Below are 24593 nucleotides of genomic sequence, written 5' to 3'. Positions count from 1 at the left end.
CAGGGTGCACAGCAGCAACTCGTCAAGGCTCCTTCGACAGTACCATCCAAACCTGTGAAATCTACCACCTGGAAGGACAAGGGCAGCAGATGCATGGGAACACCACCTGCAAGTTCCCCTCCAAGCCATCCACCAACACCACATGGACTGCAGCAGTTCAAGAAGGCAGCTCACCACCACCTTCTCAAGGACAGTTTGGGATGGGCAATGATTGCTGGCTTAGCCAGTGATGCCCACATCCTGTGAAAGAATTTTTTAAAATACTAAAATCATTTTTAAGAATAGTACTGGACAGCTCTTTCAAACAGCTGGCACAGGTATGATGGGCTGAATGGCTTCCTTCTGTGCTGTAGAATCCTATGGCCAGGTTTTCCGGCCCCAACACCAGCGGGCATTGTCGCAGGGGGAACAGGAGAATTTGGAGAGCCATTAAAAGTCAGTGGCTCTCCAAATTTTTCCATCCCACTCACGACGATGCCCGTCGGTGTCGGGGCCAGAAAATCCCGGCCTCTGAATACTTTGTGCATCTGGAGTCCCAGTAAACGCAGCTGATGATATTGCTCCTTCTTGAATAATTTAGTTATTGTACCTTGTTTTCTCCCCTCCTTCGCTTGAAGCTGAAGTCCGTTCCCGCTGATACCAGAACTCTCTTAACCCTCGCCTTAATATCCATTCTTCATGTGTGAACCTCAATGCCTTGCATCCCAGTTGGCCAGTTGTGTGCTGAAGCTCTACTCAGAGCTTGACCATACAATCTAAGCTGCCACCCAAGTGAAGTACTGAGAGGAGTGCTGCACCATCAGGGGTGGTGTCTTTCAGATGAGACATTAATCCAAGGTTCTAGCTGCCTGTTGCTGTGGAGTGAAAGGTGACACCATTCAAAGAAGAGCATGTGTGTTCTGGTGTCCCAACCGGTCTTTATCCATCAACCAAAAGGACAAAAAAACAAACAAACTGGTCTTGGCTTTAGTCCTCCACCATTGCTTCTCTGATCTGACAGTTATTAAATGTGCTCAAATAGCCTGGGCTGTTTGACAGAGGCAGGCTTTCTGCCCATCCCACCACTGCACCCAGCAGCCTCTGCATTCGTTCTGGGGTCACCCACCCTGACTCCTATTTCAGCTCTCCCGCCCCCAACCCCTGACCAAAGATCCGAACTGCAGGCGGACATTTTTAAAGGTTGGGTTCACTGAGCCTGGGAATCTCCCAGCTCTGCCCACCCAACCCGGGGACGGAAATCTGGGCCTTAATTCACAAGATCTGTAACCAAGCAACAAAATGTCTCTGTTTCAGACATTATTTAGTAATGATTGCACACTAACAGGTCATTTGGGCTAACTGGTCTAAGCCAGTGTTTATACTTCACATAAGCCTCCTCCCACCTTACTTCATCCAACCAGATCCGAACATTTTCTATTGCATTCTCCCGCATATATTCATCTATCTTCCCCTTCACATCCCAGTTTGGCCCAATATTTGTGATGCAAAGTTTACACAAGAAATCATATATTCAGAGGATGCTCTAGAGAATGGCTGACTCATTAAGCAGCTGGCAAATCAGAGATTTTCTGAACAAAGCTCAATATGGGGCAACAGTAGATTTCCCCTGTAGCTTTGAAGTCTGATCTGAAAGAAGTAAATGTGCAAGGGTAACCTTCCAAATGAGCACCACCAACCATGGAGGCTGTTCAGAAGCATAGTTAAGTTTTACTGATATAATGGGTTTGCTTTTCATGTAGCCTCCTTCATCAGGCAAGCAAGTGAGATTATGCATAGAAACAGCCAAGCTCCAGTCTAACTTTCAGACCCAGGGAAGGTATGTAACATTGGGCAGCTTCTTTGACCATGTTTTAGTTGGGTGGTCTCCCAAGTATTCTGATTCCATGTGCGACCTGCATAATATTGTAGATAGCGTGCCATGGATTTCTTCTGCTCACCAATACAGAATTCTGGCTGCTATTCTGACTGACTAGCTTATCAGTGAGGCAAGGAAGTCAGAAACTATTTTGTAAAATAAAGTGATAGCGGATTGTCGATGAAGCCTGTGAAATGTATAGAGGGACATATTCTGTTTCTGTGTTGTGAAATTGCATAGTTCCAGCGATTTTCCAGAGTAAAATTCATAGATTATAAATCACGGACTGCTTGTACATGCAGATATAGAGCAGAAGGGAAGTAACAATTAATCCCGTTTACAGAGAATTGTATCATAAAATTGATGTAGGGTTACCACTATATCTTGGAGTCTACTAGATGGCAGAAAATATCATACACTGAACTAGATATCTAAGGGTTAAAACAGCTAGCAAAATTTATTTACATTTGAATATTACACAGAGGCAAAAATGTTAGATATATGCTATACAAAATAAATATAATTTAAAATAAATGCACAGTATAAATAATTTCTTCAGCATTCTTTCCATCCCTTCTAAATCTGTTAGAAAAGACTCGTGCAAATAGACCATCTTTTTGAATAACAAAGTAAACCTACTCTATATCTATTCCTCAGGTAAGGTTTTTTTCATGAAGTGTGTGAACAGAGCAATCAGAGTTCCTCAGACTGAACGCTGCCCAGAAAGCCAGTAAAAACTCAAAGAAGACAGATGACCCAAGATCAAAAATAAATTTTCTACATGTGACAATAGTGGAATATTTCTCCAAGATTAGACTGCAATATCATTAAAAAGTCCTGAACGGCATGTTTATGAGATGAATATACAGAGACCTGGAATGTCCACAGGGGTTCTTCCGATTCCCCACTGCAACTTCAACCCAAGATCAGCAGAAACTCGAGAGGAATGATATTAAAGAATGTTATTTAGAATATTAGCTGGTTTAACAATTCAGTTGTCTACAGCCAAAGACTTGCAAAACCCGATGAGGCACTTTTTGCCCGGTTGGCAACAATCTAAAAAGCAAAATCCTTTTAATGTGCACTTCAAAAGATTAAATGACTGTTATGTAGATATAGAATATTTTATTATGTCAGCCGTGGCTCAGTTAGAAGCACCCTACCCTCTGAGTCAAAAGGTTGGGGGTTCAAGTCTCACCCCAGAAACACGAGCACACAAATGTAAGCTGATGCTCCAGTGGAGTACTGAGGAAGTGTTGCATTGTTGGAGAAGCCATCTTTTGGATGAGATGTTAAACCGAAGTCCCGTCTGCCCTCTCAAAAGATCCCAAGGCGCAATTTTGAAAAACAGAAGTGGACTTACACCCTATTATCTTGGCACGTTTCTGTGCACAAATAGCCACACTCGGATTCTTTTTTGAGGAAATCTGACTTTCCTCTGCATTCCCGACTTTGCGCCATTTTCCTCTGCCCTTTTTGCGGTTTGGGAATACCTAGTGTACAAAAAGCACACCTGCTCCTTCGGAGGTTAGGTTCCACATTTGAAATGTGGGATGAAAATTGGATGTCCTCCAGCACACTATTTCGTCTGGAGATGTGGGGTTTCGGAAGCCCATTAAAAGCACACCAAGTTCGAGAGTTTGTGAAAAAATTGAAAAGGCTACTGAGGAAGCGGGAATATTCTGAAAGGTAAGCGTAAAATGTTTTGACACCTTCACATGTCACTGTTAAGTGCTGTATTGTAATGTGGATGTTTTTAATGCAGTGATTGATCATAGGGATCTGTCCTGCAAAGGCAGGTTGACCCTTGCATTGACCAGCATTGTGTAACTGTATACATGCATTACAGTATTTTTCAAATGGAGAAAGTATCATATGTAAAAAAAAAATGTCTCTGCTGTTATGTTTTTGTGCTTGGATTTAATTAGGCTAGCACAAATGGCTGTTTTAAAAAAAATCCTTCTGAATGTAGAAAAAATGGTCTGCAACTGTTCCCCCTTCTTTGATTGACAGGCACTCTGCTTTAAAATGGAAATGGATATCTCTTCTGTCAGTGTACATAGAAGCTTTTGCAATTACAGCTGTTCCATTATGAATGCTTGGCAAGGTTTCAAAACCTTCAGCTCAGCAGATGGTCTTACTGATCCAAGCACTATTAAACATTTTAATAGCCTATAATAACAGATTGTATCTTTGATGTGGTTCCTTGTTTGTTTACAAACCTAATAGGCATATAAATGATTATAACTTCTTTCTCCTTGGGTTTTTTGGTCCCGTATCGATGATAGTGAGTTTGAATTCAGGGTTTTCTGAGATTGTTAGAGGTTCAATGATTATCCAATTATTTTAAAATAATTCCCATTGCTATTTCATGGTTCCTGAGAACTCTACATAGTGCGTACTGAGTGGCTATGGAGGATACATAGGGGGGGCATAGAAGTAGCATGGGATGGCTTGGGGGCATACAGATGGCATGGTGAATGTGAGGTGGCATGGGAGAATGTGAGGGGCATGGGATGGGTGGGGGTGGTGAGGTGGGGGAGGTTTAGGGAGCCTTTAATGAAGTTGGGAGCTGGGCTGTTGTGTGGAGAACTGAGGAGGGCTTTCTAACTGGGCTGCCTCTGCACCCACACTTGTCACATGCTTCACAGTGGCTTGCAAAATCTACTGCGAACCCGACCCTTGTGTGAAAAGACAAAAATCACTAAGTCACTTGTTGATCGGGTGTGCATTTTGGGAGCCCTGAAAATGGGCAGGCTGGCTTTCCCGGGCCCAGACAAAAAATTGTCACTCGGATTCCATTTTAGATTTGGATTATATTACGTTCTGAGCATAGGCATGAACTTAACCTCATCCAATACTGTTATTTGTCACAAACATTTTTTTGAGTGCTGCAGATTACAGCCTGGATTTTCCTCCACCATTCTACTAGAAATTGAGCATGATTACAGCAGAAAGTTTGAGAAATGGGATGGTGACACCGAACATTGCTTCTCCACACCCCCCTCCCACCCCCAACACCTCCACCACACTGCTCCATCCCTCATGCTGGCCTGTACTTCTCTGCTCATGCCTCCATTGGGAACAGCATCAACTCTGTTTCCTCATATCACTCTTACCATGGTTCCCCAGGACCATCTGGTAGAAAGTGACAGTGAAGTGATATTGGCAGTGATGGTCTTAAGGTCCACAAGCTGACAGGCAGGGCCAGGTAAAGATCTCCTCTCCCTCCAGTTTGATTACCAAAGTTCATCCTCTGTAACTCATGGCCTCTGGGCAAGATCTGCAGAAAGAGCAGCTCCATGTGTCTTGGGCATTTTCTGCCCTCTTAAGATCCCTCACTATCTCTCTCTGGGTGGCAGGCATCCCACTGGGAGCCCACACTGTATGCCCAATGTCCCCAATCCCATCCCAGGGGAACAGGTCGGGATTGTAGCAGGTTTGGAGGGAGGGCCGGAAGTCCCACCCTGACACCAGCAAGAAAGTACAGGCCCTTCCAGTGGAGCTGGCAACCATGAGGTTAAAATACTGCACATATACCCATTGGTACTGTGGCTTTCTGCAGACCCCACACACTACAGCTCCCTAAATCTTCACAGTGCAGACCTACCAACATGATTCCCTTGAAGCCCTAAGCCATAAGCATTCTAACCTCATTATTACAAACCCGTGGTGACCAGCAAAGTAGTTAGGAGATCATCTGACTGAGATTTAAGCTCCTCTATGGACTATAATGGAGCTTCAGCTGGGGGCAGGGAAAATTACAATAATAAGTTTGTAATGACAGAGTCTGCAAAACATGGTTCCAATACCACCAAAAATGCTGAAACATGCAAAGCAACTGAGGCTGCAGTGACATCTTTAATCAAACTGCTTTTCTATCCCCACCTCCACAAATAATACTTCAGTTTATACAAAATGCCAACTTCGTTCTGGACGATATACATTTCTCATGCCTTTTTACCCAGAGAGAATGGGGTAAAAGATTGCCATTCAGAGGGCAAAAGATGGAAAATGGGCTCCCAAAAGGATCGGTACTGGGACCACTCTATTTCTCAATTTATATCAACAATTTGAACTTTGAAATCAAAAACACAATTTCTAAATTTATGGGAGGAATAGCCAGTACTGAGCAGGACCTCAACAGATTACAAGGCAGCACGAATAAACTTGCAGAATAGGCATATAATTCGCAAAAGAATAAATGTGGGTCTTACATTTTGGAAAGAAAAATTAGAGCCCCACATATTACTTGAAAATAAGAACCTAAATGGGTTGGAGGAGCAAAGGGACCTGGGAGCAAAACTAGACAACATCAAAATAAGATATTCACCAAGAAAGAGGGAATTCAGAAGGAACTTCTTTACCCAAAGAGTGGTCTGAACATGGACCTCGTCGCAGTCATAGGACAGGATTTTCATCCTTGAGGCGGGTAGCAGGAGTCAGGAAAATACCCAGTCCAGCCTGCCCGCCTTGGGAGAAAGTGCCCGCCAGGACAGGATTTTTATTATAAAGGGTGGGTGCAGGCTGCCAGTCGGGCCAGCGAACTGGGAAAAAGTTTGTAAGCAGCTGCAGGGTGCAGAGGCAGGCTGTTTAAATTGCCCGCCTCAGAGCTGTGTGACTCATCCCAGTTATAATAAAAACAGGCCTCACTGCTCATGCCCCTGTGCCAACATATGCCCCCTCAAACAACCCCTCAGGCCCCTCATGCCCCCAATGCCAAGGTCTGCCACCCACTCATCTCCCAGGTTGGGAGTGCAGGGTGTGGACTTGTGACCCGAACCAGCTCTCACCCTTGAAAGGCACTCCTGGAAATCAGAAATCCTGGGAATGAGGTTGGGAATCCTGGAAATAGGGACCTGCCTGCCATTTTTAAAGGGCTCCCGAGTCATCCTGACTCAGTACATGGAGTCCTTTATGGCACAGAAGGAGGCCATTTGGCTCATCGAGTCTGTGCCAGCTCCCCGCGGAGCAATCCAGCCAGTCTCACTTTCCCACTTGATCCCCTTCGATGTCATAATAAGTAGTTGAGTTGAATAATTTAGATGGATTTAAGAATGATCTAGATGACATATGAAAGAGAAGGAAATAGAGGGTCATGCTGATAAAATTAGTTGAGAAAGGATAGGTGAATGTTTGAGTAAAGCATAGCCAGCATGGACTGGTTAGGCCAAATGGCCTGTTTCTGTGCTCTTTACACTATGTACATCTACATAGTCACACCTCCCTGGGTCTAGGCCACACCACCCTGGGTCTAGGCCACACCTCCCTGGGTCTAGGCCACAACTCCTTGGGTCTAGGCCACACCTCCCTGGGTCTCGGCCTGCTTTCATAAATCTGCAGGAATTACAGATTAATCTCCAGGACACCGCCACAAACATAAGGGGAAAACACAAAGAAGAAAATTATAGGGGCACTTAAAATATTTGCATTTTTCATCTTTGTTTATTAGAAAAATTGGAAGAAGGGTAAAAAATTTGTTTGACTGGACAGAGAGATTGCAAGTGGGAGGTCATGCGATGAAACTTTGAGGGATATATTCAACCAGAGTTGGGAACTCTGGTCTAAGCTCATTATGATTGTACCTTCTCTTCAGGCCAAGCTGCTTTTCTGGAGCCTGATCTCCTGTACCAATTAGTTCTCCACAGAACTCACCAGCACTTCTTCAGAAAAGAGGGTATGAATTTGCATTTATAATTGCACCTTTTATTCTCAGACTGTTCCCAAATGCTTTGCAGCCAATGAATTAATTTTGAAACATAGTCACTTTTCTTATAGAGGCAAACACAGCATTCATTTGCAAATGGCAAAATCACATAGCAATGACTATTTTCTCCAGATGACCTTGTTCCATAGATAAATATTGGGAGAAAATTCCCCTGCTCTTAAATCCACTTGAGTGGCCCTCAGATTAATGTCTCATCTGAAAGACAGCACTCTGATGTTGCAGCACTCCCTCAGTATTTGCAGTAGATTGTCGGCCTGGATTATGTGTGGAATGGGGAATGAACCTACAACCTTCTGACTTAGAGGCATGAGTGCTACCCCTGAGCCAAAGCTGACACATGGGACCTTTTATAGCTGATTGTGTGATGGGAGATGAAGCCACAGTTTAAACTCTTATCTGAAAGATGTAGCCTCTGGAATGTGCTACTGGCTGTTGTGTTGTGTACTGACTCTCTCCCTGTAGCCGGCTGCACAGACATGTAATCTTCTGGGAGAGAAAAAAATCCAGCACCAATGAGAGAAAAATATACCTTTGCAAATTCCTCTCTTGACTTCCTAGGATGATCAAAACCATTCCAGAAGATCACATGGTCCAAGTGTTATCTAGAAAGGCACTTACCTCCTGTCTGATGTGATCTCCCTCCCAGTCAGAAACCAGTTTAGCTCCCTCTTGAAAATAAAGAGTCAGTACCCACCGGATCAGCTAGCAGCACATTCCAGAGGCTCATTATTATCAGGGGAAAGAAGAACAGCCCAACACCCAGTTTATTCCTAGTTTAACAATTTTTTTTTAAAAATACATTTAAATTTTGAAGATGTAATTTTTTAACAGTTTAAATATTTCACTTTTGGGATCCTCAAGCTTCAGCATTTAGCTCACATCTAAAATTACTAAGTATTAGTTGATCTACTTTTTGTTTCACACTAGCAGAAAGATTTTCAGGGCAATGGGGAAGGGCAGGAGAATGGGATTAATTGGGTAGCTGTTTCAAAAAGCCAACACTGGCTCAATGGGCCAAATGGCCTCCTTCAGTGCTGTAGAATTCTATGATTCTAGACTTGACATATGGTTAGTATATGATTGAAAGTGTATCCTATCCTAAATATTGCATGCGATTTTTTAAACTAAAAGCAGTTTATCCTAGTTCTATAATTAGAGATGTCCAATTTCCCTGAGTCGTTGACGGAATGATCATTTTGGTCATGAGGTATGTACCATAATTATCAGTGTTTCATAATCGTGGAACTGAAGACTGCCACCAAGACCCTCCTCACTGCTCACGACAGATGGCAAATGCTTGGTCTCCCCTCCCACATGAAGGCCACCTAGTGCACCATACTGACTAGTTCTGAAATCTAAAGCATGACTAAAACGCAACATGCATACATCTCTGTGCTTCTGGCAACAGAAAGCCTCAACATTTATCTTTTGTTTTAAGTTAACAGATGCATCAAATAACACAACACCAGGAACTCAACCGAAAACTCACATGCAGACTATATTGCACTGACATCTTGGGTTCAAATTATTAGCAGAATGTTCAGCCTGACAGGAATGCTGGAAACAGAGTCAACAGTAAGTTTCACAAACAAATTGGCTAAGTACATAGAATTTACAGTGCAGGAATCGGCCATTTTGCCCAACTGGCCTGTGCTGCCGTTGCCCTTCCTCCCACCCCCTACTTCATATAACCCCATCATCAGCATATCCTTGTATTCCTTTCTTCCTCATGCATTTATCTAGCCTTTTACCTTAAATGCATCGATGCTATTCACCTCAACCACCCCTTGTGGTAGCAAGTTCCACATTCCAATCAGCATCTGGGTAAAGATGTTTCTTCTGAATTAGTGGCTGTCTTAGACTTATGGCCTCCAGTTTAATGATTAATGATTAGAGCCTGTGTTAAAACTATGGGGAGAAGAATTTTGTGGAAACAGATTCAGAGCTAGAGTTATGACCTTTTGTGAAATCAGACCATAAACTAAATGGGCTTCTCTTGTCGTGTCAGAATTGTTATTTTCCTGTCCCCAATTAGTGCCTGCTTTAATTGACATTTATTGAAAAATCTTGAAAATGTAAAGATCCCGAGTCATTTAAAATAAAATGGGGGAGTGGAATATCTGATATTGGCACGAGAACCTGAAAATCAGAAAGATGCACAGCACTACCTTCATAGTGTGGTATCAGTGAGAGTTCTGGTGTTTGAGAAAATCTACACTATTACAGAAGCATTTGAACTAACTGAAAATCCCAGATTATAAGAATAGAGCATTGATTGTCCATGACCTTAAGGCCAAGGCACCTTGACATTTGGAAGATGTTGTTACTAAAATGAAACAGTATTTAAGTAAGTAGTATGTTTTGTTACAAGGATTTGATATATATATTTTTGGGAGATACCCTATTAATGGATTTATAAGAGGAAAAGATATATTTATTGAGAATAATATTTATTGTGATGGTAATTCTTTAGGTAGTCACAGAGTGGATACCGTTCCTGTTCCCTTTCCTGCCTTGTTCAGTCAGTGAATGGACAGTGGTCTATCATGTCCATTGGTGCCTGTGCCTGGCAGACTTCCTCTGCTGTGTGACTTGTGAGTCAAGTACACTTGGCTCAGTTTTCATCGGGTGCAGGAGGGGGCAGAAAATGTATAGGGGAGTCATATAGTGGGATCCACATCCAAATAGGTAAGAACATAGAGGCCCTGCCAATGATAGTGGCAGGGCATTGTTTAAACACAGTTTTCAGTTTTCCAGTCTCCTACCCCACACCGAGGAGGCTGCAGTCAGGAGACCTGTGGAAACGGTTCCCCAGCAGTCAGTGGAAGCAGGGCTATCTTTGGTGGACATGCAGGAATGTTGACCAGAACCCTAAGCTTGCTGAAACCGTGCAAAATTAGGTCAACATGGGAAGATGACGAAGTGGGTGGGCGTGGAGGGGTAATCTGGCTGCGTTTAGGAGGGGCCCAGTCAGACTAGGGAGGGCCCAAAGCTTCTTTGGGAGGCCTGAAGGAAAAGCCTCTCTTCCTCCTGGTCCAATAACAATAATTTATATTTATATAGTGATTCACAGGAGCATTACTAAACAAAGTATGACACCGAGCCAGATAAGGAAATATGAGCTCATATGACTAAAAGCTTGGTCAAAGAGGAAAGTTTTAAGAAATGCCTTAGAAGAGGAAAGTGGGTAGAGAGATGTAGGGAGGAAATTCCAGAGTTTGAGGCCTAGGCAACTGAATGTATGGCCACAAATGGTGGAGGAATTAAAATTAGGGATCAAAGAAAGGCCAAAATTTAGTGGAAATTAGATATTTCGGAGGGTTGTGAGGCTGGAGGAGATTACAGAGATAGGGAGGGGCAAAGCCATGGAAGGATTTGAAAACAAGGACGCAAATATTGAAATCAAGACGTTAAATTCACAGCCAATGGTAACTGCTGAGCTGTTCAAATCCCAAAGGGAAACTTGAAACAATTGTTGTCAGCATGCCTCCCCTTACACACAACCTTGGCTCCGTTATACATATTTTCCCCTTTGCAAATTCCCATTGTTTCACTATGTCTTTGGACTTCATCATTCTGATAATAAAAATCTCTCATAGCACTAAGTTTTACCAGTAATCTTTGGGAAAAATAAACATACTGGGCAGAATTTTGCCCTTGGCGGGCGGGCTCAGCGGGGACGGTCAGGAAGCTGACTGCCACCTGCGATCGGCACCACACCGCAATTTTACGCTGGCGGACCAATTAAGGCTAAGCGCTGCCTGTGTGGGGGGGGTGGGGGTGGGGGGGGGGGGGGGGGGGGGCAGCGGCGGTGGTAAGTGTGAGCCCGACGAATACGAACTTTGCGGATGCGTGCGAGTGAGTGCTGCATAATCTCCCTGAGCCACAGAGCTGCCTCAGAGAAATGAAGAGATATATAAAAAATAATTTTTAAAAATGTAATGAAACATGTCCCCTCATGTGACTTTGTCACATGAGCAGGGATATGTTGTTAATGAAAAATTAGAGTTTTTATTTTATTTTTAATTGCTTCTGGAAACCTCATCCCGCCCGCTTGGCCATTTTGCCCGCCCACCAACTGTCAGGTTGGACGAGCAGCGAGAAATGTGTGTTAATTGATTATTTAATAGCTTTAATAGGCCTTTTAATTGTCGGCGGGTGCGCTGCCGGAGGGCATGCTGCTGACTACGGCGCCCACCCGCCGACTGAACTATTGTGTGATGGCCGAGCATGCTGACAACAACGCGCGTCACTTTATGCTCGAATGAGTCGGGCGCATCCGTGCCCGCCTGCCCGCCGAGCAAAAAATTTCTGCCCATTGTTTCTAAACTTCACCTGACTAGGTGACACATTTCACCCCTCCTTTGAAAACAATCTCGGCTGGTTTATTTAAAAATGCATATGTCCTTTTACACCTTACATTCTAAACTTCCCCATGTTTACAATGGTTACATCAAAGCCTTCAGACCAGCCGCGTTTAATCCAATTAAGTCTTTCTCTCTCTCTCTCACACACACACACACACAGACACATGTAGACACAGATACCACTATTTTACAATACATTCCAATAACATTATATCTTCCTAACAAGGCCAGCAAGAACAGGGCTGATAGGTGACCGGGACTTGCTGCGATTTAAGACACAGGTAGCAGAGTTTTGGATCATGTGAAGTTTACGGAGGGTAGAATGTGGGTGACCAGCCAGGATAACACTGAAATAGATGAGTCTAGAGGTATGAATGAGAGTTCCAGCAGAAGATGAGCTGGGAGAGGGCTGAAGTCGAGTGATGTTACAGAGGTGGAAATAAGCGGCCTTAGAGATAATGTAAGGTTGGAAGCTGAACTCAGGACCAAATGTGACAGCAAGGTTGATAACAAACTGGCTTAATCTCAGACTGTTGCCAGGGAGTGGGGTGGTATCTAGGGAATGAAGTTTGGGACAGTGGGGGGACTGAAAACAATGGCTTCATCTTCCCAATATTTAATTGGAGGAAATTTCGGCTCATCCAGTACCTGATGCCGGATAAGCTATCTGATAATTTAGCAACAAGGGATGAGTTGAGAGAGGTGGTGGTGAGGTAGAGCTGTGTGTTGTCAGCATACATGTGAAAACTAACACTGTGCCTTTGGATGATCTGGCCCATGGGCAGCATGTCGATGAGAAATAGGAGGGGCCAAGGATTGATCCTTGGGGGACACCAGAGGAATAGTTGGGAGCAGGAAGAGAAGCCTTTGCAAGTGATTCTCTGTCTATGATAAGAAAGATAAGAATGGAACCATGTGAGAGCAGTCCCACCCAACTGGACAACAGTGGAGAGAGTTTGGAGGACAATGGTATGATCATCCATATCAAAGGCTGCAGACAGGTTGAGAAGGATGAGGAGGTCCACAAGACGTTCAGGGTCAAGTAAAGTTTTAAAATCTACCTGGGCCTTTTACAAGCCATTCGGCTCCTCCTACCATATTGTTGTTGCCCAGCAACAGACAACGTGGGAGTCAACCTATGTTGAAATAAAAAAGACATGAATCTAACAGAGGGTGGCACCTGCTTTTAGCAGGAGCCTGGTCCAGGGCCTGAAATTCACCATTAATATTACTCTGGGCAGGAACATAGAGGCTTGGAGATGAGATTTACATATCTTTTAATTTAACACCTGGCAGCCCACTGAGTGTGGGGAATTTTTAAAATCAAGAGCAATGTACTATTCATGGAAAGCCATAGTGATGTCAGGACCCATATATCACAGAGCTTTGACATGGTTCTGCTTGGAAATCATGAGTTCATCCATATCCCATGCTCGTGATCCAAATATGATGCTGGCTTGGCTCAGTTAGTGCACTTTGAGACATCGTGAGGGAGTGAAGGGCACTATGCAAATAAAAGCTCTTTCTTCTACTCTGGTCTCTGGGTCGGAAGATTGTAGGATAAGTTTCCCTATTGGCATTTCCACAGTTTGGACGTAAAGTTATCAGTCAAAACATTGGATAGAGACCACTTTCACCAATTTTCATCTAACATAGAATTTTAGAGCACAAAAACAGGCCATTCAGTCCAACAGTGTTCCTGCCCCATCGGAGCCAGATCGATTTTGGGATGGACATTGTACTGGATGTGGGGCTGCAGCCCTGATATGTGAATAAATATATATTAAGGCCAAAACAACAACATAACATCCAGAACACTATTCCCATCACTTCTGTCAGTTTAGTACTGGTTTCTTACCTGCCCTTATCAACTAGGTGCCAAAGGGTTGCAGGAGTTAGTTTAAAGAACCCAGCCTGAATACTGCCAAACTTTCAGGCCACTTCTTCACCATTTCTCCTTTGTTTTATCTGGTTCTTGCCATCACTTGAATCTAATGTATCTTTGCTCCAATATTACTGCAATGTGGTAATCTGCCCTTTTGGAGGGCAAACACAAAATCCAATGGATGGAGCTCATTGGATCACGCTGTACCAGAGACCCATAGCCCCAACACACCAAACTCTACAGGCAGAGGGACACATAACTGCATTTGCCGGTGGAGACTCGGTTTAGAAAGACAACTGGATAGACTTAAACCTTCTGCTCCAACGAGACTTGCAGCCAAATTCTGCCGCAAGGCAGGAGCTGTGGCTGCCTGTTGAGGTTATGACCACCCTTAAAAGTTTATGCTTCATGGTTATTCCAAGCTGTCAGTGTGGACCTCAGCAGCATAAGTCAATCAGCTGTCCACAGACATGTAAAGCAAACAACTGCTGACAGCAACATGTGGGGTTTTGCAATTTTATACAGTGGCAGGATTCACAGAGAACAGTTGGTTTTAGCTTGTATCCATGTGGTACTGTAATATTCCATCTACATTGCCACGATCTGTGTGAATATGACATGGATTCCACTGTTTGTGTTTAGTGTGTTTGTGACCACCAGATTATGCAAGTGCATGCTTACTTCCAAAGCAAAGTCAATGAGGACAGGTAGAAACCCTATCCTCAACATGCGTGCTTGGCTGAAAGCCCAGACTGATAAAAGCATTAGTTCAGCAGGAAATCTGTTTTGACAAGTGAAGTGAATTATTGACTTTGCTTGATTGACATCTTTAAGTAGTTATAATAAGAAGTTCTTTCTGTGATCTCTTCTGTCAATGTCTCAATATTTATTTGGACAAGATTAAGAGGTGTGATGGTCTGTCCAATTGACACTTTTGTGGAGTTGTAGGAACAGCTGATTCTTTCAAAAAACATTTGTGAATGAGTGTTTTATTTCTCTCAGCAGCTCCACACTTGCCATTGCCATAAGGCTCATTGGTTATGTACATATTGTATACTGGGTGAATGGACATAAATTGGCTTTTACGTGGCATGGAAGTTATAGGGGCCATGGGAGGTGGCTAGCAGAATAACTTGCATTGAGTTGGCATGGAGGGTATTGGCGAGTGGCTGGGGGGGTAGGTAAGAGCTTTTGAACTTAACCCTCAAAAGGTTCCCAAATCCAGACTATGGGTCATGACTGCATTGAGGGGCCATGAACCACGAGTCACAGAAAAGCTGGCCCAACTCAACAAAATTGGTGGGGGCTAGGTGATGCCTACCCCTGCAAAGGAGCCAGCCAGGTCAGGAGTGGAGGGTGTGGGCTCTCTACGAGCACCTTTATCCTCCATTGGCAAAAACTTGCCGGTGCTGGGAATGGGGGCAGGAATCCCAGAATTAAGTCCCACCTGCAATTTGTGAATGTCTCTGGAGTTGTTCTGACTCTGCAAAAATACAGCCTGTGACTTTATGGAGTAGAAATAAACGCTCTTTAAGGATGAATAAGGTCTGGTCAAGTGTCAAAAACTGAAGATTTTTAAATCCTCTGCTCTTTGAACATGGAAAAAAGCGAGCCGAAACTGTAGTGAGAGTTGGAAAAAAGCACTGTTGGACTGCTTTAATCGAAGGCCATCAGCTTGGGAAAAGACATTACCATCTGATCCTGCAGTTTCAATGGAGATTTTTGTTGACATTTTCCCAGAGGCCATTATTATGTTGTTATGAATGCTTGGCTGAATTTCAAAACCTAAAATTACTTCGAGGATTCTGAATTCACAGTTCGATTAGCAGTTTAAAGAGGCCATTAAAGAGTTAGCTGTCTTTGATGTAGAGTCTGAATCAAAGCTTGTTTGATTTTATAAGTGATAAACTACTTGAGATTTGAAAGATTTCAATGGGTTTCCTGAATGGGAGTTTTTTTCATAAAATGCATATGAGTGAGAGATCTATTTGATTGTTTGAAATTTATTTTTTAAATCTCCACAAGGCTCCTGACATCTGCCCATGATGGATACAGGGTGAGTGGCTATGGAAGTGGCATGGGGTATGAGGGTGAATTAGGCGGGGGGTAGGGGGGGTGGGGATTGGTGAAGGCATGCGTTGGCATGGAGGGGTCATGGGGCTTTGGCAGGGTGGTGTGAGGGATGAGGGTTAGTGGGTCCAAGAGCTTTAAAATAACTGGGACAAAGTCCCAGAGAACCAAGGAGGGACTTCAAACCAGCCTGCCTCAGCACTCACCTGTCCCCCTGATCACCTAGGATCTACTTCAAGGGTCAGCGAGCCCGACCCTATCCACCTCCACCTGCCCGGAGTGAATATTGGTTCTAAATTGAGGCCAGTATGCCAAGTTGGGAAATCTCCAGACTCGAGCTCCCTGCCTTGGCAGTGAAAATTCAGCCTGCTGTCATTTGGACGAGTTGTTTAAATTGAGGTTCTTTCCGCTCTCTCCATATTGCTCTTTGAAGAAGAGAGATATTCTGGTCAATTTTTATCCCCCAACAATCATCTCAAACAGATTGTCTGGTCATAGAAAACTTTTCTGTGGGATCCAGCTGTGTGCAAATTGGCTGTCATCTTTTCTTGCGTTACAGGAGTGGTACATTTCTAAGCAGTAGATAATTGGCTGTAGACAGGGCCCGAAAGGTGGGGGGTGCATACGGTGTTATAATACCAGGGCCCAGGGGTTAGGGGGGGTGCGGGGGCTCAAGTCCTCCTTTTCTATATAAAAAAATCAATGCCGTACATCATGGTTCCAAAGTGAACTCTTATTTCCTATCACGTCCCACTTATTTCCTCCGTCAGTGATAAGCTTGTCATGAAAATATAATAATTTTCATAATATTATTGTGATTTATTGTAATAGTGGTGTTTTGGATAGTTGTCCGTATGTGGAATTTAATTGAATTGGAAACATCTGGTCTGGAGGCTTTGAGTTGTCAAAAAGAAGCTAGGTTTGCAATGCTAAATACATAAACATGGCTGAAGTTTTAGAATGTGAGGTGTAAGGAAAATTTGCATTTTTAGATAAATTAGAGTAGTTTGAATTTCAAAGAGATGGTAAGATGTTACGCCAAGCCAGAAGAAGCTAAGCCAAACAGTGTGTTTATTTTTCTCAAAGGTTACTGATAAAATTAGTACAATGAAAAGATTTATATTATGAGAAAGGTAAAGTTCCAAAGACATATCTGAATAATGGAATTTGCATTAAAAAGGGAAAAACATGTATAAAGGAGATGAAGCTATGTGTCAGAGGGGAAAGGCATTCTTAGACCTAAGGCCTTCAGCATCTATGTATTAATTTGCTATCAACAGGAACCGAAGCTGAGAAACTCACTTTGAATATCATTGTCCAGAGTATCATGTTGTTTTGCCTTGGTCTATTTAAATCTATTTATTTTTACTGTTGCCTTAATGGGGAGGTGTAATCGGGATTCAGATTAATTCGGGGTTTTAGGAGTTATTATAGTAACAAATTGTATACCTATGTATATGCTTGAAATCTTTCCTTTTGTTAATAAATGTTTAATTTAGTTTTCTAAAAACCTCTGAAGTTGTGGTAGTCTTATTACTTCTGAATTCAGGGGCACACATCATAACAAGCTGGTGTGAAAAGGGAAGCTGTGCTTGATTGACATGATGTTTCCGCTTTCCATCGGTCCGTTGCACTGTCCATCAATCGAACACTTGCACAGGATTGGTTGGGCTTCTGTGAGTGGGTATGGACATTTGCGTGGTGGGCAAGGGCATTAGAGCACTGGATACACAACATGAGGCACTGGGAAGGCAAAATATAAACATGAGTCAACAAATCTGGTTAGTTCTTTTGGACTTTAAATTAAGCACTTTGTGTACCCCAAGAATTGAAGCAGATTATGGAATTTAAAAAGCAATCATATTTGATTCATTATTTGCCCTCTCAAATTCCTCACCTATTTAGGCCTATAAAATGTAACTTGCTGTTACATTTGTATAGCACCTGGCATATTCCAAGAAATTTAAATTATATTTTGTGGTAATGGGTATTTTTATATCAATTGGACAACACTGTAGAGTGCATTTAAGTGATCCTGAACACCCTGATTGTGATTGTCATAGCCATAGTCATAGTCATACAGTCATAGAGTTATACAGCACAGAAACAGCCCCTTCAGCCCATCATGTCCGTGCCAGCCATCAAGCACCTATCTATTCTAATCCCATTTTCCAGCACTTGGTCCATAGCCCTGTATGCTATGGCGTTTCGAGTGCTCATCTAAATAATTCTTAAATGTTGTGAGCATCCCTGCCTTTACCATCCCCTCAGGCAGTGTATTTCAGATGCCAACCACCATCTGTTTGAAAAAGCTTTTCCTCAAATCGCCTCTAAACCTCCTGCCCCTTACCTTAAATCTATGCCCCCTGGTTATTGACACCTCCGCTAAGGGGAAAAGTTTCTTCCTATCTACCCTACCTATGCCCCTCATAATTTTTAATACCTCTATCAGATCCCCCCTCAGCCTTCTCTGCTCTAAGGAAAACAACCCTAGCCTATCCAGTCTCTGCCTGCTCCAGCATAGGCAGCATCCTGGTGAATCTAGTCTGCACCCTCTCCAGCGCAATCACATCCTATAGTGTGGCGACCAGAACTGCACACAGTACTCCAGTTGTGGCTTAACTAGTGTTTTATACAGCTCCAACATAACGTCACTTATATTCTATGCCTTGGCTAATAAAGGCAAGCATCCCATATGCCTTCTTAACCCTGCTGCTACCTTCAGGGATCTATGGACATGTACACCAAGGTCCCTTTGATTCTCTCTACTTCCTGGGGTCCTACCATTCATTGTGTATTCCCATGCCGTGTTAGTCCTCCCAAAATGCCTCACCTCACATTTCTCAGGATTAAATTCCATTTGCCACTGCTCTGCCCATCCTACCAGCTCATCTATATTGTCTTATAATCTAAGGCTTTCCTCCTCACTATTTACGACACCACCAATTGTTGTGTCATCTGCAAACTTACTGATCATACCTCCTATATTCACATCTAAATCATTAATGTACACTACAAACAGCAAGGGTCCCAGCACCGATCCCTGCTGTACACCACTCGTCACAGGCTTCCAATTACAAAAACAACCTTCAACCATTACCCTCTGCCTCCTGCCACTAAGCCAATTTTGGATCCAGTTTGCCAAATTGCCCTGGATCCCATGGGCTCTTACCTTCTTGACCATTCACCCATGCGGAACCTTGTCAAAAGCCTTACTGAAATCCATGTAGACTACATCAACTGCACTACCCTCATCTACATAACTAGTCGCCTCCTCGAAAAATTCAAGCACTTTGTTAGCCACAATCTCCCCCTGACAAAGGCACACGGACTTTCCCTGATTAATCCCTGCCTCTCCAAGTGGAGATTAATCCTGTCCCTCAGAAATGTTTCCAATTGTTTCCCTGCCACTGATGTTAGACTTACTGGCCTGTAATTACCTGGTTTATCCCTACTACCCTTCTTGAATAATGGTACCACATTCTCTGTCCTCCAGTCCTCTGGCACCTCTCCTGTGGCCAGAGAGGATTTGAAAATTAGTGTCAGAGCTCCTGCAATCTCCTCCCTTGCCTCACCTAGCAGTCTGTTATACATTTCACCCGGGCCTGGGGATTTATCTACTTTTAAGCCTGCTAAAACCGCCAATACCTTCTCACTTTCAATGCTAATTTGTTCAAGTATATCACAGTCCTGCTCCCTGATTTCTACACCTACATCATCCTTCTCCATAGTGAACACAGATGAAAAGTAACCATTTAAAACCTCACCTACGTCCTCCGGCTCCACGCACAGGTTGCCACTTTGGTCCCGAATGGGCCCTAATCTTTCCCTGGTTATTCTCTTGCCCTTAATATAGTTATAAAATGCCTTGGGTTTTTCCTTAATCTTGCCCACCAGTGTTTTTTCATACCCCCTCTTAGCTCTCCTAATTACTTTTTAAAGTGCCCCTACACTTGCTATACTTCTCTAGGGCTTCTGCTGTTTTCAGCCCTCTGCATCTGCCATAAGCTTCCTTTTTTCCCCTTATCCAATTCTCTATATCTCTTGACATCCATGGTTCCCTGGGCTTGTTGGTTCTACCCTTCACCTTTACGGGAACATGTTGGCCCTGAACTCTCACTATTTCCTTTTTGAATGACTCCCACTGGTCTGATGTAGACTTTTCTTAAGTAGCTGCTCCCAGTCCACTTTTGGCCAGATCCTGTTTTATCATATTGAAATCGGCCTTCCGCCAATTCAAGACCTTTATTTCTGGTCCACCTTTGTCCTTTTCCATAACTACCTTAAATCTTACAGAGTTATGGTCACTATCCCCAAAATGCTCCCCCACCGACACTTCTACCACTTGCCCAGCTTCATTCCCTAAGATTAGGTACAGTACCACCCCTTCTCTTATAGGGCTTTCTACGTGCTGGCTCAAAAAGCTCTCCTGGATGCACTTTAAGAATTCCGCCCCCTCTAAACCTTTTACACTAAGACTATCCCAGTTAATATTGGGGAAGTTAAATCCCCTACTATTATTACCCTATTATTTTTACACTTCTCTGCCTACACATCTGCTGCTCTATCTCCCCCTGACTATTTGAAGGCCAATAGTATATTCCCAGCAAAATGATTTTGTTTTTAAGTACTACACATACGGCCTCATTTGAGGAACCTTCTAAGATACCATCCCTCCTTACTACAGTAATTGACTCCTTGATCAATAGTGCGATGCCACCTCCTCTTTTACACCACCCACCCCCCACCACTCCCAGTCACGCCTGAAGATTCTAGAATATTGAGCTGCCAGTCCTGCCCTTCCCTCAACCATGTCTCTTTGATAGCAATAGTATCACATTCCCATGTGTTAATCAATACCCTAAATTCATCTGCCTTACTTGTAAGGCTCCTTGCGTTAAAATAGATGCAATCCAGCCTTTCATTACTCCCTTGTGCCTTAACAGGTCTATATTTGCTCTACCTTCCAGACTGACTTATTTTCTCTTCTGTATTTGACTGTGCATCACCCCCTACTGTACCTCCACTCTGTATCTCACCCCTCCTGCCAAATTTGTTTAAACACCCCCCCCAACAGCACTAGCAAACCTCCCCACAAGGATGTTGGTCCTGTTCTAGTTCAGGCACAAACTGTCCAACTTGTACAGGCCCCACCTGCGCCAGAAACAGACCCAGTGATCCAGGAAACTGGATCTGTAAGACCATAAGACATAGCAGCAGAAATTAGGCCAATCGGCCCATCGAGTCTGCTCTGCCCATTCAATCATGGCTGCTAAGTTTCTCAACCCCATTCTCCCACCTTCTCCCCGTAACCTTTGATCCCCTTACCAATCAAGAACCTATCTATCTCAGTCTTAAATACACTCAATGACCTGGCCTCCACAGCCTTCTGTGGCAATGAATTCCATAGATTCACCACTCTCTGGCTAAAGAAGTTTCTCCTCATCTCTGTTCTAAAAGGTATTCCCTTTACTCTGAGGCTGTGCCCTCGGGTCCTAGTCTCTCCTACTAATGGAAACATCTTCCCCACGTCCACTCTATCCAGGCCTTTCAGTATTCTGTAAGTTTCAATCAGATCCCCCCTCATCCTTCTAAACTCCATCGAGTATAGACCCAGAGCCCTCAAACGTTCCTCATATGTTAAGCCTTTCATTCCTGGGATCATTCTCGTGAACCTCCTCTGGAACCTCTCCAGGGCCAGCACATCCTTCCTGAGATACGGGGCCCAAAATTGCTCACAATATTCTAACTGTGGTCTGACCAGACCCTTATAAAGCCTCAGCAGCACATCCTTGCTTTTATAGCCTAGTCCTCTCGAAATAAATGCCAACATTGCATTTGCCTTCCTAACTACCAACTCAACCTGCAAGTTAACCTTAAGAGAATCCTGGACTAGGACTCCCAAGTCCCTTTGCACTCCAGATTTCTGAATTCTCTCCCCATTTAGAAAATAGTCCATGCCTCTATTCTTCCTACCAAAGTGCATGACCTCACACTTCCCTACGTTGTATTCCATATGCCACTTCTTTGCCCGTTCTCCTAACCTGTCCAAATCCTTCTGCAGCCTCCCTGCCTCCTCAATACTACCTGTCCCTCCACCTATCTTTGTATCATCTGCAAACTTAGCCAGGATGTCCTCAGTTCCTTCATCTAGATCATTAAAGTATAAAGTGAAAAGTTGTGGTCCCAACACTGACCCCTGCGGAACTCCACTAGTCACCGGCCACCATCCTGAGAAGGACCCCCTTATCCCCACTCTCTACCTCCTGCCAGACAGCCAATCTTCTATCCATGCTAATACCGTGCCTCTAACACCATGGGCTCTTATCTTACTGAGCAGCCTCCTGTGCGGCACCTTGTCAAAGGCCTTCTGGAAGTCCAAGTAGATAACATCCATTGGCTCTCCTTTGTCTAACCTACTCATTACCTCCTCAAAGAATTCTAACAGATTTGTCAGACATGACCTCCCCTTGATGAAACCATGCTGACTTTGCCCGATTTTACCATGCACTTCCAAGTAGTCTGAAATCTCATCCTTAATAATGGACTCTAAAATCTTACCAACGACCGACGTCAGGCTAATCGCCCTGTAATTTCCCGTATTTTGCCTCACTCCCTTCTTAAACAGGGGGGTTGCATTAGCGATTTTCCAGTCCTCTGGGACTCACCCTGACTCCAGTGATTCCTGAAAGATCACCACTAATGCCTCCACTATCTCTTCAGCTATCTCCTTTAGAACTCTGGGGTGTAATCCATCTGGTCCAGGTGATTTATTCACCCTCAGACCTTTCAGTTTTCCTAGCACCTTCTCCTTGGTAATGGTCACCATACTCACCTCTGCCCCCCGACTCTCTTGAACTTTGGGGATGTCACTCGTGTCTTCCACTGTGAAGACTGACGCAAAGCACCTATTCAGTTCCTCCGCCATTTCTTTGTTCCCCACTACTACTTCTCCAGCGTCATTTTCCAGCGGCCCAATGTCCACTTTTGCCGCTCTCTTACCCTTTATATATCTAAAAAAAACTCTTGCAATCTTCTTTTATATTACTGGCTAGTTTACCCTCAAATTTAATCTTCTCCCTCCTTATTTCTTTTTTAGTTGTCCTCTGTTGGTCTTTGTAGGCTCCCAATCCCCTGGTTTCCCACTGCTCTTCGCTACATTGTATGCTTTCTCTTTAGCTTTTATGCTGTCCCTGACTTCCCTTGTCAGCCATGGTTGCCTCCCTTTAGTATGCTTCTTCTTCCTAGGGATGAATTTTTGCTGTGTCTCCCAAATTACTCCCAGAAACTCCTGCCATTGCTGTTCCACTGTCGTTCCTGCTAGGCTCATCTCCCAGTCAATTCTTGCCAGCTCCTCCCTCATGCCTCTGTAGTTGCCTTTATTCAACTGTAATACAGTTACATCTGATTCCAGCTTTTGCCTCTCAAATTGCAGGGTAAATTCTATCATATTATGGTCACTTCCTCCTAAGGGTTCCTTCATCTTAAGCTCCCTTATCAAATCTGCCTCATTACACATCACTAAATCTAGAATTGCCTGTTCCCTAGTGGGCTCCACCACAAGCTGCTCCAAAAAGCCATCTCGTAGACATTCCACAAATTCCTTTTCTTGGGATCCACTACCAACCTGATTTTCCCAGTCTACCTGCATATTGAAATCCCCCATGATCACTGTAACCTTGCCTTTCTTACACACCTTTTCTATCTCCTGGTGTATCTTGTGCCCCACATCCTGACTACTGTTCGGAGGCCTGTACATAACTCCTACTGTGGTTTTTTTACCTTTGCGGTTCCTCAACTCTACCCACACAGATTCTACATCATCTGACCCTACATCATTTCTTGCTATCGATTTAATTTCATTTCTTACTAACAAAGCAACCCCACCCCCTCTGCCAACCTGCCTATCTTTTCGATAGGATGTATATCCTTGGATATTTAGCTCCCAGTCCTGATCCCCTTGCAGCCATGTCTCCGTAATGCCCACTACATCATACCTGCAAATTTCAATCTGCGCCACAAGCTCATTTACCTTATTTCGTATGCTGCGTGCATTCAGATACACCACTTTCAGTCCTGTATTTCCCGTCCCCTTTCTCATTGTCGTCCCTTTATCTGATGTGCTTGAAGTTAGATTCCTAGCCCTTTCCGAACACTCTGTCCTATTTTGTGTTCTGGAGACTTTATTAGCCTCTCCTGGGTTCTCCTTTTCAGTTTTTTCATAATTTTCCATGAAGTTGAATCCACCCCCCCCCACACGCTAACCTGCTGCTTTGTTTCCTATTAGTCATGCTTCTTGGAGTATGGACTGTATGGACTTTAATTCAAAACCTGCAACTTTGAAAGCCCTCATTGGAACAGTTCCCAAAACCATATAAAAACAGCTCTATTTTAAAGGAAGCAAATAACGGATCCTCGGGTGACTGCTGCTGTTCTTTTATACATGTGGATGGTTTGTGTTACGGGAGCGATTTATAGAACCCAACCGGCGGAACCCAGGCCATTGTTTAATGAATAAAAACGCAACACATTCCCTTTTGAAGTTGTGTTACAGTCAGAAAATTCCTAACATGTATAATTTATCCAGTGTCATATCAGTGAGGCATTTTGCCATGTAAAGCTCAGCTCAGGGTTAAATTAGACATTGAGATTGCAATTTGGTTCAGCTTGGGACAGTGAATAGCGAGT

Source organism: Cetorhinus maximus, chromosome 15 (genome assembly GCF_964194155.1).
Source record: "Cetorhinus maximus chromosome 15, sCetMax3.hap1.1, whole genome shotgun sequence".
Taxonomy (NCBI): Eukaryota; Metazoa; Chordata; class Chondrichthyes; order Lamniformes; family Cetorhinidae; genus Cetorhinus; species Cetorhinus maximus.
This window is presented reverse-complemented; position numbering follows the sequence as displayed.